At 43.6% G+C, this 14,888-nt stretch overlaps 1 long non-coding RNA gene across 3 annotated transcripts in view; it reads right to left on the reverse strand.

Moving 5' to 3' along the window:
* LOC140201281 (uncharacterized) overlaps positions 1-14,888 on the reverse strand; it is a 67,295-nt gene that overhangs the window by 34,489 nt on the left and 17,918 nt on the right. For 2 of the 3 annotated variants that reach the window (XR_011886817.1, XR_011886815.1), the window contains exon 3: positions 4,286-5,446. This is a non-coding gene — a long non-coding RNA (uncharacterized lncRNA). Of the gene's footprint in view, positions 1-4,285; positions 5,447-14,888 lie in introns of those variants that run through there. The other variant, XR_011886816.1, reaches the window with a different exon arrangement.

Raw genomic sequence — 14,888 nt, forward strand, 5'->3', positions numbered from 1 at the left:
AGGTAGGAAATTGGATTTGACATTGGCTTTGTGAGAGAAGCTAGCAAGTGGTAACAAATGATTGTCTCTCTGACTGGAGGCCTATGACTAGTGGAGTGTGGCAAGGATTGGTGCTGAGTCCGTTGTTGTTTGTCATCTATATCAATGATCTGGATGATGATGTGGTTAACTGGATCAGCAAATTTGCGATGACACCAAGACAAGGGGTGTTAGCAAAGAAGACTATCAGAGCTTGCAGCAGGATCTAAACCAGCTGGCAAAATAGGCTGAAAAATGGCAGATGGAGTTTAATGCAGACAAGTGTGAGGTGTTACACTTCGGTAGGACCAGCTACGATAGGTCTTACATGGTGAACGGTAGGGCACTGAGGAGTGTGGTAGAACAAAGGGATCTGGGAATACAGGTCCATAATTAATTGAAGGTGGCATCACAGGTAGATAGGGTCGTAAAGAAAGCTTTGGATACATTGGGCTTCATAAATCAATATATTCAGTACATGAGATTGGATGTTATACTGAAGTTGCATAAGATGTTGGTGAGGTCTAATTTTAAGTATTGTGTGCAGATTTCATCACCTGCCTGCAGGAAAGATGTAAATAATGTTGAAAGATACAGAGAAAATTTACAAGGATGCTGCCAGAACTTGAGGACCTGAGTTATAAGGGAAGATTGAATAAGTTAGGACTTAATTCCCTAGACTGTTGGTGAAAGAGGGGAGATTTGATAGAGGCATACAAAATTATGAAGGATATGGACAGGATAAATGCAAGCAGCCTTTTTCCACAGAGGATGGGTGGGACCACAACTAGAGGTCATAGGTTAAGTGTGAAAGGTGAAATGTTTAAGGGAGGGTGGTGAGAGTGTGGAACAAGCTATCAGTGCAAGTGGTGCATGCAAGCTCAATATCAACGTTTAAGAGAAGTTTGGATACTTACATGGATAGGAGGGTTATGGAAGTCTATGGTGCCAGTTCAGTTCGATAAGACTTGACAGTTTAAATGGTTTGCATGGACTAGATGGACTAACAGGCCTGTTTCTGCGTTGTACTTTTCTATGACTGAATGACTAACTTTACTCTTTATATATCTGAAAAAGTTTTTGATACCCTCTTTTATACTATTGGCCAGCTTACCTTCATATTTCATCTTTTCTCTCCTCATGACTGTTTTACAAACGTAGTTGCCGCCTTCTGGTTTTAAAAACTTCCCAATCCTCTAACTTCCCAGTAATTCGTGCTATATTATGTGCCCTCTCTTGTCCATATAAGCTTCCTTTAACTTTCCCTGTCAGCCACGGTTGCCTCATGCTCCCTTTCAAATACTTTGTCATCTTTGGCATATATCTATCCTGCCAAACTGCCCCCAGAATCTCCGGCCATTGCTGTTCTGCTGTCATCCCTGATAGTGTCCCCTTCCTATCATAACATTGCCCTTATTACATGTTTTTTATATCTTTGCATTGCCTGGCATTAAATTGACACGGCAGGTAAACTGCTGCCTTTCAGGTCCAGCAGCACAGGTTCAATCCTTGCCTCTGGCACTGTTCATGAAGAGCATGCTCTTTTTCCCTAAGTGCATGTGTTTTTCTAGGTTTTATGTAGTTAATGGTGTAAATCATTTTCAATGTACAGCAGTGTGCTAAAGTCTTAGGCACATATACTGTAGCTAGGATGCCTAAGACTTCTGCACAGTACTGTAGTATTTGTTTGTATAGCATTGTAATGCTGCCACAAAAAAAAACATAAATTTTATGACATATGATAAACTCGATTCTGAGATGGATCAATATTGTGGACAGAGTGGGAAGGGGTAGGGAGAGGGAATTATGGTTGGGAAAAAAGGAACGGAGAGGAAAGGAAGCGGGAAACAGCAGAGATATTCTATAATGATCAATAAACAAACTGTTGGAATCAAATGACCTTGCCTGGTATCTCAGGGCTGGGTGTGTCTGCACCCATGCCAACCCTCTCCCTCTTCCCCACCCCAGCACACCTTCTCTGGCACCTGTCCCACAACTATCCCGTGGTGCTCCACACTCGCCATTCTCAATATCCTTTGTTCACGCCAGGTTTACAAACTCGCTCTCCAGTCCACATTGACAAATACAGTACTGTGCAAAAGTCTTAGGCACCCTATCTATACATACGTGCCTAAGTCTTTTGCACAGTACTGTTGGCAGGTCACAGGAGAACTAGCAGGAGTTGTGAAAGAGAATAGGACGGAGGGAAATAATTTGGGATATGGGTCAATGGGATTTTTCTGCAAACTGGCATAGATTCAGCAGGGAAAATGGCCTTCATCTATGTCGTAAGGAAAGATGAATGCACAGCACACAGTAGAGATAAACAGCTGCGGTGTCAGCTGGGCCAGACAGAACCGGCAGTCGCTGAGGTGCAGCAGTCCACAGCTGGCGCTGGCCGCAGGCAGCTCAAAGCAACCCACACAAGAAGCATAACTTTGCTGACCCCATGGCTCATAGGAGTAGCTGTGTGAGGAAACCTTCTCTGGAATGGCATCATGGATCAACACTTGGGTGAGAAATGAATGGAAAGCAATTATTGTGTTGGTAATTAAATTAATCGCGTTTATCTTATTTGGCACTTCAGTCAGAGTGTTATTTTATAGCAGCTTTGAATTTGCATTGAGAGTGTGTCATTGATATAGAAGCAGGATGAATGGTTTTCATGTTTAATGCAGGATTAAAAGTGAGAAAGAATGCAAGAAGGACTTATGATGTCGGGGGGCTATGTAGGAGTTATCAGGAGAGGGAAATGTTTGGCACAGTGACATTATAACTCAAGAATCTACATGCTGGTCATAAAGGCTGTGAGATTCACTACTTTAGACAGATTACTGTTTGAATTTATGAAATAGGTATGGACTTCCAAGATATCACGGCTTTCCTCCTCTGTTATGCTTCAAATCAGTCGCAATGCTTTGGGTGAAGCTCCCTGTGATCACCGTGAAACTATGGTAAAGGCATGTAAAATAAACAACTGAAAATGCTGGCAAACTGTAGTAGGTTAGGCAGTATCTGTGGAAATAGAAACAGTTAACTCTTCGGCACTGTGATCCTCTGTCAGAACTGGGACAGAGAGAAATATCCGTTAGTTGTCAGTCTAAGAGAAGCTGTGGGAGGGATGCAAGGGAGCGAGGAAGGACAGGATAACTATCTGTCTGTGATAATATGATAATATGAAATAGCTAAATGGGTGCAATTAACAGCACATTTTGCTTTTTGGTCTGTATAAATGTTGTTCATGGTAAGGTTATGATACCTGCCCGGCAGGCCAAATTTTTACAAGTAGGGTAAGGAAAACAGAGCCAACATGATAAAACAGAAAATGGAAAATGTTGAAAAATCTTAGCAGGTTCGATAGCATCTGTGGGAAAAAAAAGTTCTCATTTCAGATGAGAGACCCTTTGAGAAAGAGAGAGAGTGACAGAGAAAGTGAGAGAGAGAGTGTGTGACAGAGAGAGAGAGAGAGAGTGTGTGACAGAGAGAGAGAGAGAGAGTGTGTGACAGAGAGAGAGAGAGTGTGTGACAGAGAGAGAGAGAGAGAGTGTGTGACAGAGAGAGAGAGAGAGAGAGAGGTCAGCTTAGATAACAAAAGAGGGCAATAGGTGGAACAAAGGAAATTTCTCTGCTAGATTGAAGTCATGTAGCAGATGGGATCAGATTAAACTACTGTGGCTGTGTAATTTGTTGTAGAGGCATGTGCTGTCCGTTCTCTTTCAGGGAGACAACATGACTTCATCCACATCAGTCCTTCATTTGATATCAGTCTTGGAGCCAAAAACATCTCAAACTATTTCCAGCTCTGATAAAAGTCATCAGACTCAAGTGTGATTACTCCAGAAATGCAGCCTGAGCCAGTGTGTATCATTTAAGAGCAGTGAAAACTGAGTCTGTGTTTTCAACAAAGAATTAGATAAAACAGATCCCTGAGACAGACACTTATAGAAAATAATGTCAATGGATACAGGGAAAAGTGGGGGAATGGGACTGTGTAGATTACTCTTAAAAAAACTAGCACAGACTCAATGGGCCAAATTTCCTCCTGCAGCATAAAGAGTCTATGATTCCTTGACTGTAAAAGAAATTCAGTGAACTCTCTCAAGCAGTGAAGATGGGATAAGACTCATCAACTAGTGTTGTCCAAATACACCTTCCAGAACGCACCCCTTATTACGGAACTTAAAATTCAAAGTTCAAATTAAATTTATTTTCAAAGCACATAAATTACACCATGTACAACCCTGAGATTCATTTTCTTGTGGGCATTAACAATAAATACAAAATAAAAATCAATGAATAACTGCACCTAACAAAGACAGACAACCACCTTGGCAGTAGTCTTGATAAGGACTCTGGCAAAAACATACAAGACAGCAAAATGAAAATACCATGTGACAATTGAAACGCAAGTCATAAGGGGAGTCATTGTGTAACAAAAGGACATAGAAATAACTGCTTTACATGTGAGTGTGTGTGTTTTTGTGTAAGTACATCTACTAGTGAATGTACATTTCCATGCATATCATTGAAGCTCCCTGACTTCATCGCATCATCACTGAGGCCTGACATGGTTATTCTGTCAGAAACCTCAAAGCAGATGGTTATGATAGAACTGATAGTGCCTTGGGAAGACTGGATTGAGAAGACCTTTGAGTGTAAGAAAGATAAATACCAAGAGCTGGTAGAGCAGTGCCAGAGACAGGGCTGGAGGGCACGATGCGAGCCTATAGAGGTGGGGTGTAGAGGTGTTGCTTGCTGGTCGCTCTGCATGATATATTCTCTCCTTGGCATTATGGGGGCTACAAAGAAGAGAGCCATCAGGACCTTCATAGAGGCTGCTGAGTAAGTCTGCAGATGGCTATGGGTTAAGAGGTGTGTCACGTGGACCAATATTGCTGGGACACAAGCCAGGGCCTGATCAATCCTGGTCAGATTGCCTGGACGAGGATGTCTGATGCTGAAAGATCCAAAACACCCGATGACCCCAGTTTACATCACTGATTATGTGTCCCAGCATGTACCTCAGCATCTGTTCTTGAATAGTATATGTGTATTTTCTGTGTTTTCTTGTGTGTTTCCTATATTTTCTTAACCGACTATCTATGTGTGTGAATATCTTAATGTGAAATCTCTACATAACTCATGAGAATTTGCAGAACTTTATTTTTATCAAAGAAGTCCAGTACAATTTTCAACAAAATTGATTTTCTAATGGAAAATCCTAAACTTAACTGTTTTTCCTAATTGCATTATATATAATTTTTTGCAATCATTACATTGACGAAAATCAGCATGTTATAAAGAATGGTCACAGAAAAACATTAACTCTGATAGTTACCCATTTATTAGATGGGCCTTGGTTATTGTGTAGGAGACATTTTCATGATCCATTAGTTCCTCTTATCATTTGTTATAAGCAGTATGTTACCTGCAACAAAAAAAAATATAAAAATAAGAAATCACCAACAAAGATTCCAAATAATTGTAATTCCTGCATGATGCAGTACAAAGAAATCACTGACAAAGAGTTTCATGTTATTATAAGAAACATGTCTCTTTATTTGAAGGCAACAAACTATAAATGAATAGACAATAAAGGATAAAAAGGATTAAATAAGAAAATCTAAATACATTAAAACGAAGGAGTATAAAAACGGCAAAATGTAAGAAAACATATATGAACTAATTAAAGATAATGTTAAAATGATGAAAGGTAGTCAATACTGTTCATCAAAACTATCTAGTTTTATAATTAATCTAAAGAGATTAGTTTCTGTGAAGAAGACTGGAGTATTACAATGATGGGCTTTTCATAGCAAGATACTAAACACAATTTTTTTCCAACACCACTTCCTTTTGCTGACAACACAGAATATCAGCAAAAGGTAGTCTAAAATCCTTCAATGCTTTGGCTCCAATTTTCCATTAGTTTCCATCCTGCCACAAGCCGAGGATTGTTACTGTCTAGTATCTTACAAGTCTTGAATTTACTATCCTTACCACTCTGCTGCTTTCTGTGTTGTCAATACTCAGTGAGAATTAATCAAGAATAACATATGAATGGATATATAAGGAAATTAAATTGATGGCAATGCATATGACCACAGTGGAGGGAAAATGATATCACTAAAAGAACAGAAACAAAGTTCAAAGTAACTTTGTACCAGAAAGTGTATTCTCTGCTTTTACAACCTCAAAAATATATGAACGTACCCACAATTATCCAAAATACGTTATTTTGAATTTGTCACTTTGGTTGAGGTGCATGAAAGGAAAAAGAAACTTGATTGTATATGGTGAAGGTAAAGAATATCTCAGAACATTTTAAACCCAATTAACTACTTTTGATGTGTAATTATTGGCAGTCAATTTCCCACTAATCGATGAGAAAGGAGATTGACGATTAGTGTTGGCTGAGAGAGAAATGTCATCTACAATGGCAACACTGCTTTTCAAAATGGTACTGCCGATTCAGTCCAAACTAACATCGCTTGACTGAACTGAGCTCATGAGATCCATGATTTGGAACTAAGAGTTTGTTGCCATACTTTCTTATAATATAGGAAGGGACCTTTTGGCCATTCAACACTAAGACAGCTGTCAGGGCATCACACAGATCACACTCCCCCACTTATTTTCCTGCAACAACTTCTCTTCATAATTTTCCGACTCTATCTAAGTTCTCCCATAAACTACCTACACCAGGGGTAATTAACCTACCAATAAGCACATAAATGGGGTGTGAGAGGAAACCCTTAAAGCTACAAGGAAAACATCAGAGATCAGGTTGTTGAAGCTGTAATGCAGCAGCACGGTCCATGACACCACTGTGTCACTGAACACTATCAGCCATCACCCAAGGCTGACAATTAGAAACAGATGATATAGGAATCGGAATCAGCCACATCGCCAGCATATCTCATGAAATTGGTTAACTTCACAGTAGCAGCACAATGCAATGCAATACATGATAATAGAGAGAGAAAAGAAAACTGTGAATTACAGTAATTGTATATCTAATTAAATAAGTTGTACAAAAAAGAGGAAATAAAAGAAGTATTGAGGAAGTGTTCATGAGTTTATGGGCTCAATGTCCATTCAGAAATTGGATAGCAGAGGGGAAGAAGCTGTCAAATCTTGAAACTCATGTTATAATGTACTTTGACAATTGTGAAGGTTGTAGGACATTCAAATTGTCAATTTGGGATGAATTTGGACCATATTAAAGGACCCTGTAAATTTGCTGTTAACAATTCAAAGATTTATTTGTCTCTATTAAAATTATTCCATTACTCTATAGAGAAGTTGTTCTTCTAGCAATCCATTCAGATAGAAATTAGATAGAATTTTCCTGCAAATAATACGTCAGAACTCAGCAGTCAGTACAATATGATTGGATGAAATCATATTCACAATCTATTCACAAAACTCTATATCACATGGATTTTTTCTCCTGTCATTTTTTAGGACTACTATTGATTAATAGATAGAATTTGATTGCTGTGATTAATTAAGAACTCAATTATTATTGTTTGCTGTGACTAACAGGATTGAAAGTCAGTGAATTAAATGGAACTTGGTGAGCAATTCCCTTCACCTAATCCTTGAGCATCTGTTGGGCTCCAGCCAAGCATGTTTGAAGGGCACCAGTATGACTTGGAGCACCTTGAAGCTGGGCATTAGCAGTGGAGGCTCCAGAAGGAAGGAACTGTGACATTTAAGTGACTATGTCACTAGCTTCTTACATTGTGAACTGGATAATGTAATCGCAGAACTGACAATTCTGCTGCTAGATTTTGTCGAACATCTCTTAACAACATTATAAGAACATCCATGTTTGAAATTATCTGGACAGCAGAGGCTGGTTTGTTGCCCATTGCCCTCAAAACTACAAGAGTACCTCTTAGAACAACACTTACCTTCAGGAGAAAACATTTTACTGATTTGCTATCCTCATCTCCAGTGGGAAATATATAAAGAGGCAAGTGATTCAAACTATGCATTCCATTTACATTTTAAAGAGACTTTTTTGATGACAGGCTGCCAATGTCTCCACCACTGAAGTGAGTTTTACAAAGTACTTTTTACATAACCTGCATAATATTCCATTTCAAAGGTGAATTCATGATTTAACTGAGGCTCTGCCAGGAAACATCTGGACATGAGGGCTCTCTTGCTTTTCTCAGTGCCCGCATCTGCCACATGAATCAAATTCTCCTCCATATCTGCTTATTGAAGTTCCTTATGTTCTTTTATATGACTTTGGCATTATTGAGGCCAGCTGCATCCAGGGATTAGCACTAGACGGTTGAGACTAAAATACTTTGTCCAACAGGACTGACAGCAACAGACCCTAATTGATGTAATAATTGGCATTGATAGCACTGAATGGAATGGGTTACAACTGTTTCACAACATTAACCTAAGGCAGTGAGCAATTCATTTAATGCATCTTCACCCACAGTTGCAGATAAAAGGAACTTTCTATAATGTCAGTGAGTTCATTATACCAATTTTATAGCTGAAACTGAAGTCAAGAACACCATGTAAAGCCCAGCTGACTATCAGTCATCACAGAAAGTCAATAGACTTCTATGCAACTTTGCATTTTATTTACTCACTTTTATAAAATATTTCATAAATCCAGTTAACTTCTTTTTAATTTTCACATTTAGACCTACACAATAGTACTTTTTTCTCCTCCCCTAAGATTTTTAAAAATTGTTTATGCTTCTAGCTCTTGGGTCAACCATGTTAACCTCACTTAATATTCCACTTTGTCAAACTTTTACTGCTAGGGTTGGTGTGAAGCATTATTGTTTTTACAGTGTTACATTTGTGATTTCAATGCCTTTAGTGCATATGCTTAGTGAACTTCCATTCAGTTCTACGAGCCTTTAAGTTTATTTTACCAGAGATGAATAAGATTAGATGATCTTAATCAGAATCAGAATCAGGTTTAATATCACCTCGATATGTTGTGAAATTTGTTAATTTTGCGGCAGCAGTACAATGCAATACATGAAAAATATAGAAAAAAACTGAATTGCAATAAGTATGTACAGTATATGTATATTAAAGAGTTAAATTAAGGTAAGTAGTGCAAAAACAGAAATAAAAATACAGTAAGGTAGTGTTCATGGGTTTAGTGTCCATTTAGAAATCAGATGACAGAGGGGAAGAAGCTGTTCCTGAATCATTGTGTGTGCCTTCAGGCTTCTGTACCTCCTTCCTGTTGGTAACAATGAGAAGAGGTAGTGGGGGTCCTCAATGATTGAAGCTGCTTTTCTGAGGCACCACTCCTTGAAGGTGTCTTGGATACCACGGAGGCAAGTACCCACGATGGAGCTGACTAATTTTTCAACTCTCAGCAGCTTACTTTGATCTTGTGCAGTAGTCCCCCCCCCCACCATATTAGACAGTGATGCAGCCAGTCAGAAGGCTCTCCATCTGTAGAAGTTTTCAAGTCTTTTAGGTGACAAACCAAATCTCCACAAGCTCTTGATGAAATATAGTCACTGTCTTGCCATTTGCATAGTTGCATCGATATGTTGGGACTTTGAAAGTTTTTATTCCTTTATAGATTAAAAGTGTCAAAGGCAAGACAAACTTCTTCCCCAGTCTAAACATTCTTCAGAAAGTGATACAATCCCAGAGCACAATTGCGTAGGAAGTTCCAGGACTTACATTCAGTGAAAACAGGAAAGTCTTGGTATTGATGTTGCCATGCACTCACTACTCTTCTCTTTCTTTGCAGTATTAGCAATGGGTTTGGGAGTTGTCAAACCAGCTCCTGTTAGTAGCTGCAGTGAGTTATCAAAGTGCCACATCCTCCAGCCAAGGGGGCTAATGGTAGAAGAATGCCTAAGGCAGAGAATGTGGGATAACAAACAACAGAGTGGCTTTGTTTCAGGAGTTCTTAAACTTTTTGAGTGGTGTTGAAGCTGAACTCCTCCAAGCAGACAGAAAATATTCCATCACACTGCTGTCTTGGGCTTTGCAATTGGCAAAATGGTTTTGGAGCATCAGGAAGTGAGTTAAGTACTAGAGAATAATCAACATCTTACCTGCTCTAGAAGAAGCAGTATTTTGAGGCTTCTCTAGTTAAATTTCTGGTCAATGGTAGAGTCTTGAACGTTAACCACAAATTCTGTAGCAATAGAATAAGCACTGAATGACAAGGCGATATGGTTAGATTCTTTCTTTTTGGAGATGATAATTTATGTGGCAAATGTTATTTGCTACTCAATAGACCAAGCATAGACATCTATAATGTGAGGAGTACAAAAGGGGCTGAACATCCTGCAGGCATCAATGGACATCTCTGAATTTTTGTTTTTGTTTTTGAAAAAATGCCTTCGATGAAGATGATTGAGCCAGGAAGGGTTCTTGAAGAACATATCTAGCAGTGTAGACACAAGAGACTGCAGATACTGGAACCTATAGAATCAAACAATCTGCTGAATTAAGACGGGAGGTCAAGCAGCATCTGTGAAGGAAAGAGAAAAAGTTCTTGGAGAAACAATTTCCATTTAAGCTAAGTGGTGATGAGGCCACGCTGATGGCTGGGATTCAGCTGAGCTTGATAGGAAAACACAGCTGGGGATTTGAAGAAGCAGTTTTCCAGTATGGAGAGTCAATAGTCCAACTGAAATCTGGACCATGAATGCCTTTGGAGGCTACTAGCAAATCCATCTGTTTCCACCAAACAACAGCCACTGATTTTAAAATTACATTCATAATCTTGTCTTTGTCTGCCGATTCTCTAGGCCAACTTTTCACAGTGTGGCCAGAAAGAGGCAGTAGTCTCACAGTTGGTGGCTAAAGCAGTGTTGTGCTCTGATTGGCAACAAGAAGGCCTAACTTTTGAACCTCGGTGAAACTCTTGTTTGTTTGTGGCTGCCTGTAACTGTATTGATATCACATTGCCCCACCTAGGCACCTTCAATTACTCCAAAAGACTGAGGTTTGGTAAAATACCAAAAGGCTTTTATTCGCTGTACAATACGACCTCCACAGTGAGTGTCTGCCCCCGGACTGAGGGGGAGGGGCAAGACAAACACCTTTATACAGGATTCTGTGGGAGGAGCCACAGGGGCAGTCAGCAGAGGGATATGTCCAGACAGGTAACCGAGTTACAACATATATACATGGTTTACCACATTCACCCCTCCTTTTTTTAAAAAGAGTCCCGCGGGGTGAAGTGACTGACAATATTTACAAGAAGTATATCTACAGGTTAAGTCTATCAGGTGGTCGAGTCCGTCGCTGTGATCTACGTAGCACCAGCGATGGCGGTTGTGCTGGCTCCAGCCTGACTTCAGGTGCCAGCACATTAGGCGTCGGTAATCCCTCATTCATGTGCATCACGCCCGGTATGGGAGTGTCGTGTGGTGTCTGTATAGGGTTTGGGGTGCACGGTGTCTCGTAGGTACATACATTGGTGGATACGGGGTCAATAGTCACCACAGAGTGTTCAGGGTAGGGGCCCGGAGCTCCTGCGGGCGCCAGGTCGCGAATGGAGACTGTGTCCTCCCGCCCATCAGGTAAAACCACGTAGGCATACTGGGGGTTCGCATGAAGTAAGTGAACCCTCTCGACCATTGGGGAGTATTTATTGCTCCTCGCATGTTTCCGAAGCAGCACTGGCCCCGGGGACGTCAGCCAAGTTGGTAGGGTGGTTCCAGTGGTCGATTTTCTGGGAAAAGAAAAGAGCCGCTCGTGGGGGGTGGCATTGGTGGCTGTGCATAACAGGGAGCGGATGGAGTGGAGTGCCTCGGGAAGGACCTCCTGCCAGCGGGAGACCAGCAGTCCCTTTGACCTGAGGGCTAAGAGTGTGGCTTTCCACACCGTGCCATTCTCCTTCTCTACCTGTCCATTCCCCACGGGGATTATAGCTCGTGGTCCTATTGGTTGCAATTCCCCAAGCCAGTAGATATTGGCGCAGCTCGTCACTCATAAACGAGGACCCTCTGTCACTGTGGATATAGCATGGGTATCCGAACAGAGTGAAGAGCTTGCGCAGGGCTTTTATAACTGACGTGGTAGTGGTGTTGGGGCAGGGAAAGGCGAAGGGGAAGCGCGAGTACTCGTCAATTACGTTAAGAAAGTACACATTGCGGTCGGTAGAGGGAAGGGGGCCCTTAAAGTCAACACTCAGTCACTCAAAGGGGCAGGTGGCCTTGATGAGTGGTGCCTTTTCGGGTCGTTAGAAGTGCGGTTTGCACTCTGCGCAGACTTGGCAGTCCCTGGTCATCATCCTGATCTCCTCAAGGGAGTAAGGCAGGTTCCAGGCTTTCACGAAGTGGAAAAGCCGGGTGACTCCCGGGTGGTAAAGGTCTACATGTAGGGCGTATAGCCGGTCGATCTGCGCGCTGGCACATGTTCCCCGGGATAGGGCATCGGAGGGCTCGTTGAGCTTCCCAGGCCTGTACATGATGTCATAGTTGTAGGTGGAGAGTTCGATTCTCCACCTCAGAATTTTATCATTTTTGATTTTGCTCCGCTGCTGATTATTAAACATGAACTCGACTGAGCACTGTTCAGTTAGCAGGGTGAACCTTTTGCCGGCAAGATAGTGCCTCCAGTGCCTTATGGCTTCCACTATGGCTTGGGCCTCTTTCTCTACTGCAGAGTGCCGAATTTCAGGGCCTTGAAGGGTACAGGAGAAGAACGCCACTGGTCTTCCTGCCTGGTTGGGGGTAGCAGCCAGCGCAAAGTCGGAGGCGTCACTCTCTACTTGGAAGGGAATGGCCTCATCAACCGCATGCATTGCTGCTTTGGCAATGTCCCCTTTTATGCGGTTGAAGGCCGTGTGGGCCTCGGCAGAGAGGGGGAATGTGGTGGACTTGACCAGGGGGCGGGCCTTGTCTGCATAGTTAGAGACCCATTGGGTGTAATATGAAAAGAAGCCCAGGCACCTTTTGAGGGCTCTGAGGGTATTGGGAAGAGGGAGTTCCAACAGGGGGCACATACGGTCGGGGTCAGGGCCAATGACTCCATTCTCCACGACACACCCAAGGATAGCAAGTCGGGTGGTCCTAAATACACACTTGTCCTTGTTATAGGTGAGGTTGAAAGATTTGGCCGCTTGGAGAAATTTTTGGAGGTTGTTGTCGTGATCCTGCTGGTCATGACCACAGATGGTGATGTTATCCAGATATGGGAACGTGGCCTTCAGTTGGCACTGGTCCACCATCTGGTCCATTGCCCTCTGGAAGACAGATACACCATTCGTGACACCAAAGGGGACGCGCAGGAATTGATAAAGCCTGCTGTCCGCCTTGAAGGCAGTGTAAGGGCGGTCCTCCCGGCGGATGGGGAGCTGATGGTAAGCGGATTTTAGGTCTATGGTCGAGTACACCTTGTACTGTGCTATCTGATTGACCATATCCGCAATGTGGGGTAGAGGGTACGCGTTGAGCTGCGTGAACCCATTGATGGTCTGGCTATAGTCCACAACCATCCCATTCTTCTCCCCATTCTGAACAACGACGACCTGCGCCCTCCAAGGACTTGTGCTTGCCTCAATGACCCCCTCCCTGAGCAGCCGCTGCACCTCCGACTTAATGAAAGCTCTGTCCCCCGCACTGTACCTCCTGCTTTTAGTTGCCACGGGTTTACAGTCGGGGGTCAGGTTGGCGAACAGCGGTGGGGGAGGGATCCTGAGGGTGGAGAGGCCACAAGTGGTGTCGGTAGTGTGGCAGTTGGCATGATGTTGGGTGGGATGCGTGGGTCGGTGTGTGTGTGCGGTCAGTAGCGGGGTACGTGACATATCTCTACAAAACAGGGGATTTATGACAGTAATTGGCAGGAGGGGCCCATCATACTTCATTGTCACGCTTTTCAGGTGGCTCTGGAAGTCCAACCCCAACAGCACAGGGGCACACAGTTGAGGCAAGACCAGTAACTTAAAGTTCCGATATTCTGTGCCCTGCACCACTAGCGTCGCTACACAACCCCCCCGGATGTCTGTTGTATGCGACCTGGAGGCCATGGTGACCCTCCGACTTACCGGCCGTATCACGAGTCCACAATGCTGCACCGTGGCCGGGTGGATAAAACTCTCCGTGCTGCCTGTGTCAAACAGGCAGCTTGTCCTGTGCCCCTCCACCAGGATGTCCATCATTGACCTTGCGAGCTGGTGGGGAGCGCTTTGGTCGAGGGTCACGGAAGCCAGGGTGGGGTTGCTGTCTTGGTCCGGCACGGTGGGGTGGCCCGTGAGCACCCATTGGTTGTAGGCGGTGGGAGGTGGCGCCGACCAAGATGGCCGCCCCCATGTCTCGCACGTGGTGGTGGCGTGCAGGGAAGATGGCGGCAGGCAAGATGGCGACCCCCACGTCTCGCACGCGGCGCTGCTCGATCCCGCTCGCAGTTTTGACTTACAGACCTTGGCGAAGTGGCCCTTCTTTCCGCAGCTGGAACAGGTAGCTTGTCGGGCCGCGCAGCGTTTCCGGGGGTGCTTCTCCAGTCCGCAGAAGTAGCACTTCGCGGACTCACGACTGGCTGTAGCCGAGGTCGATTCGGCGGCGGGTTGCAGGGTCTGCGGCGCCCACGAGGCCATCGGGGGATCGCGTGCCTGGAGAGCCTCGGAGTTATGCAGAGCGGCCTCCAACGTATCAGCCAGCTCGATCGCCAAACTTAGGGTAAGATCGGCTTTTTCCAGCAGCCGCTGGCGCACGTACACTGACCTGGTCCCCGTAACGAAGGCGTCCCTCACTAGGAGTTCTGCATGCTGCGCCGCCGTCAGCTCCTGGCAATTGCAGGATCGCACGAGTGTCCGTAGGGCCTGGACGAACTCAGCACTCGATTCCCCCGGGCGTTGTTGCCGTGTCGCTAAACGGTGCCGAGCATAGACGCTGTTTATCGGC

Source organism: Mobula birostris, chromosome 8, assembly GCF_030028105.1.
Source record: "Mobula birostris isolate sMobBir1 chromosome 8, sMobBir1.hap1, whole genome shotgun sequence".
Lineage (NCBI taxonomy): Eukaryota > Metazoa > Chordata > Chondrichthyes > Myliobatiformes > Myliobatidae > Mobula > Mobula birostris.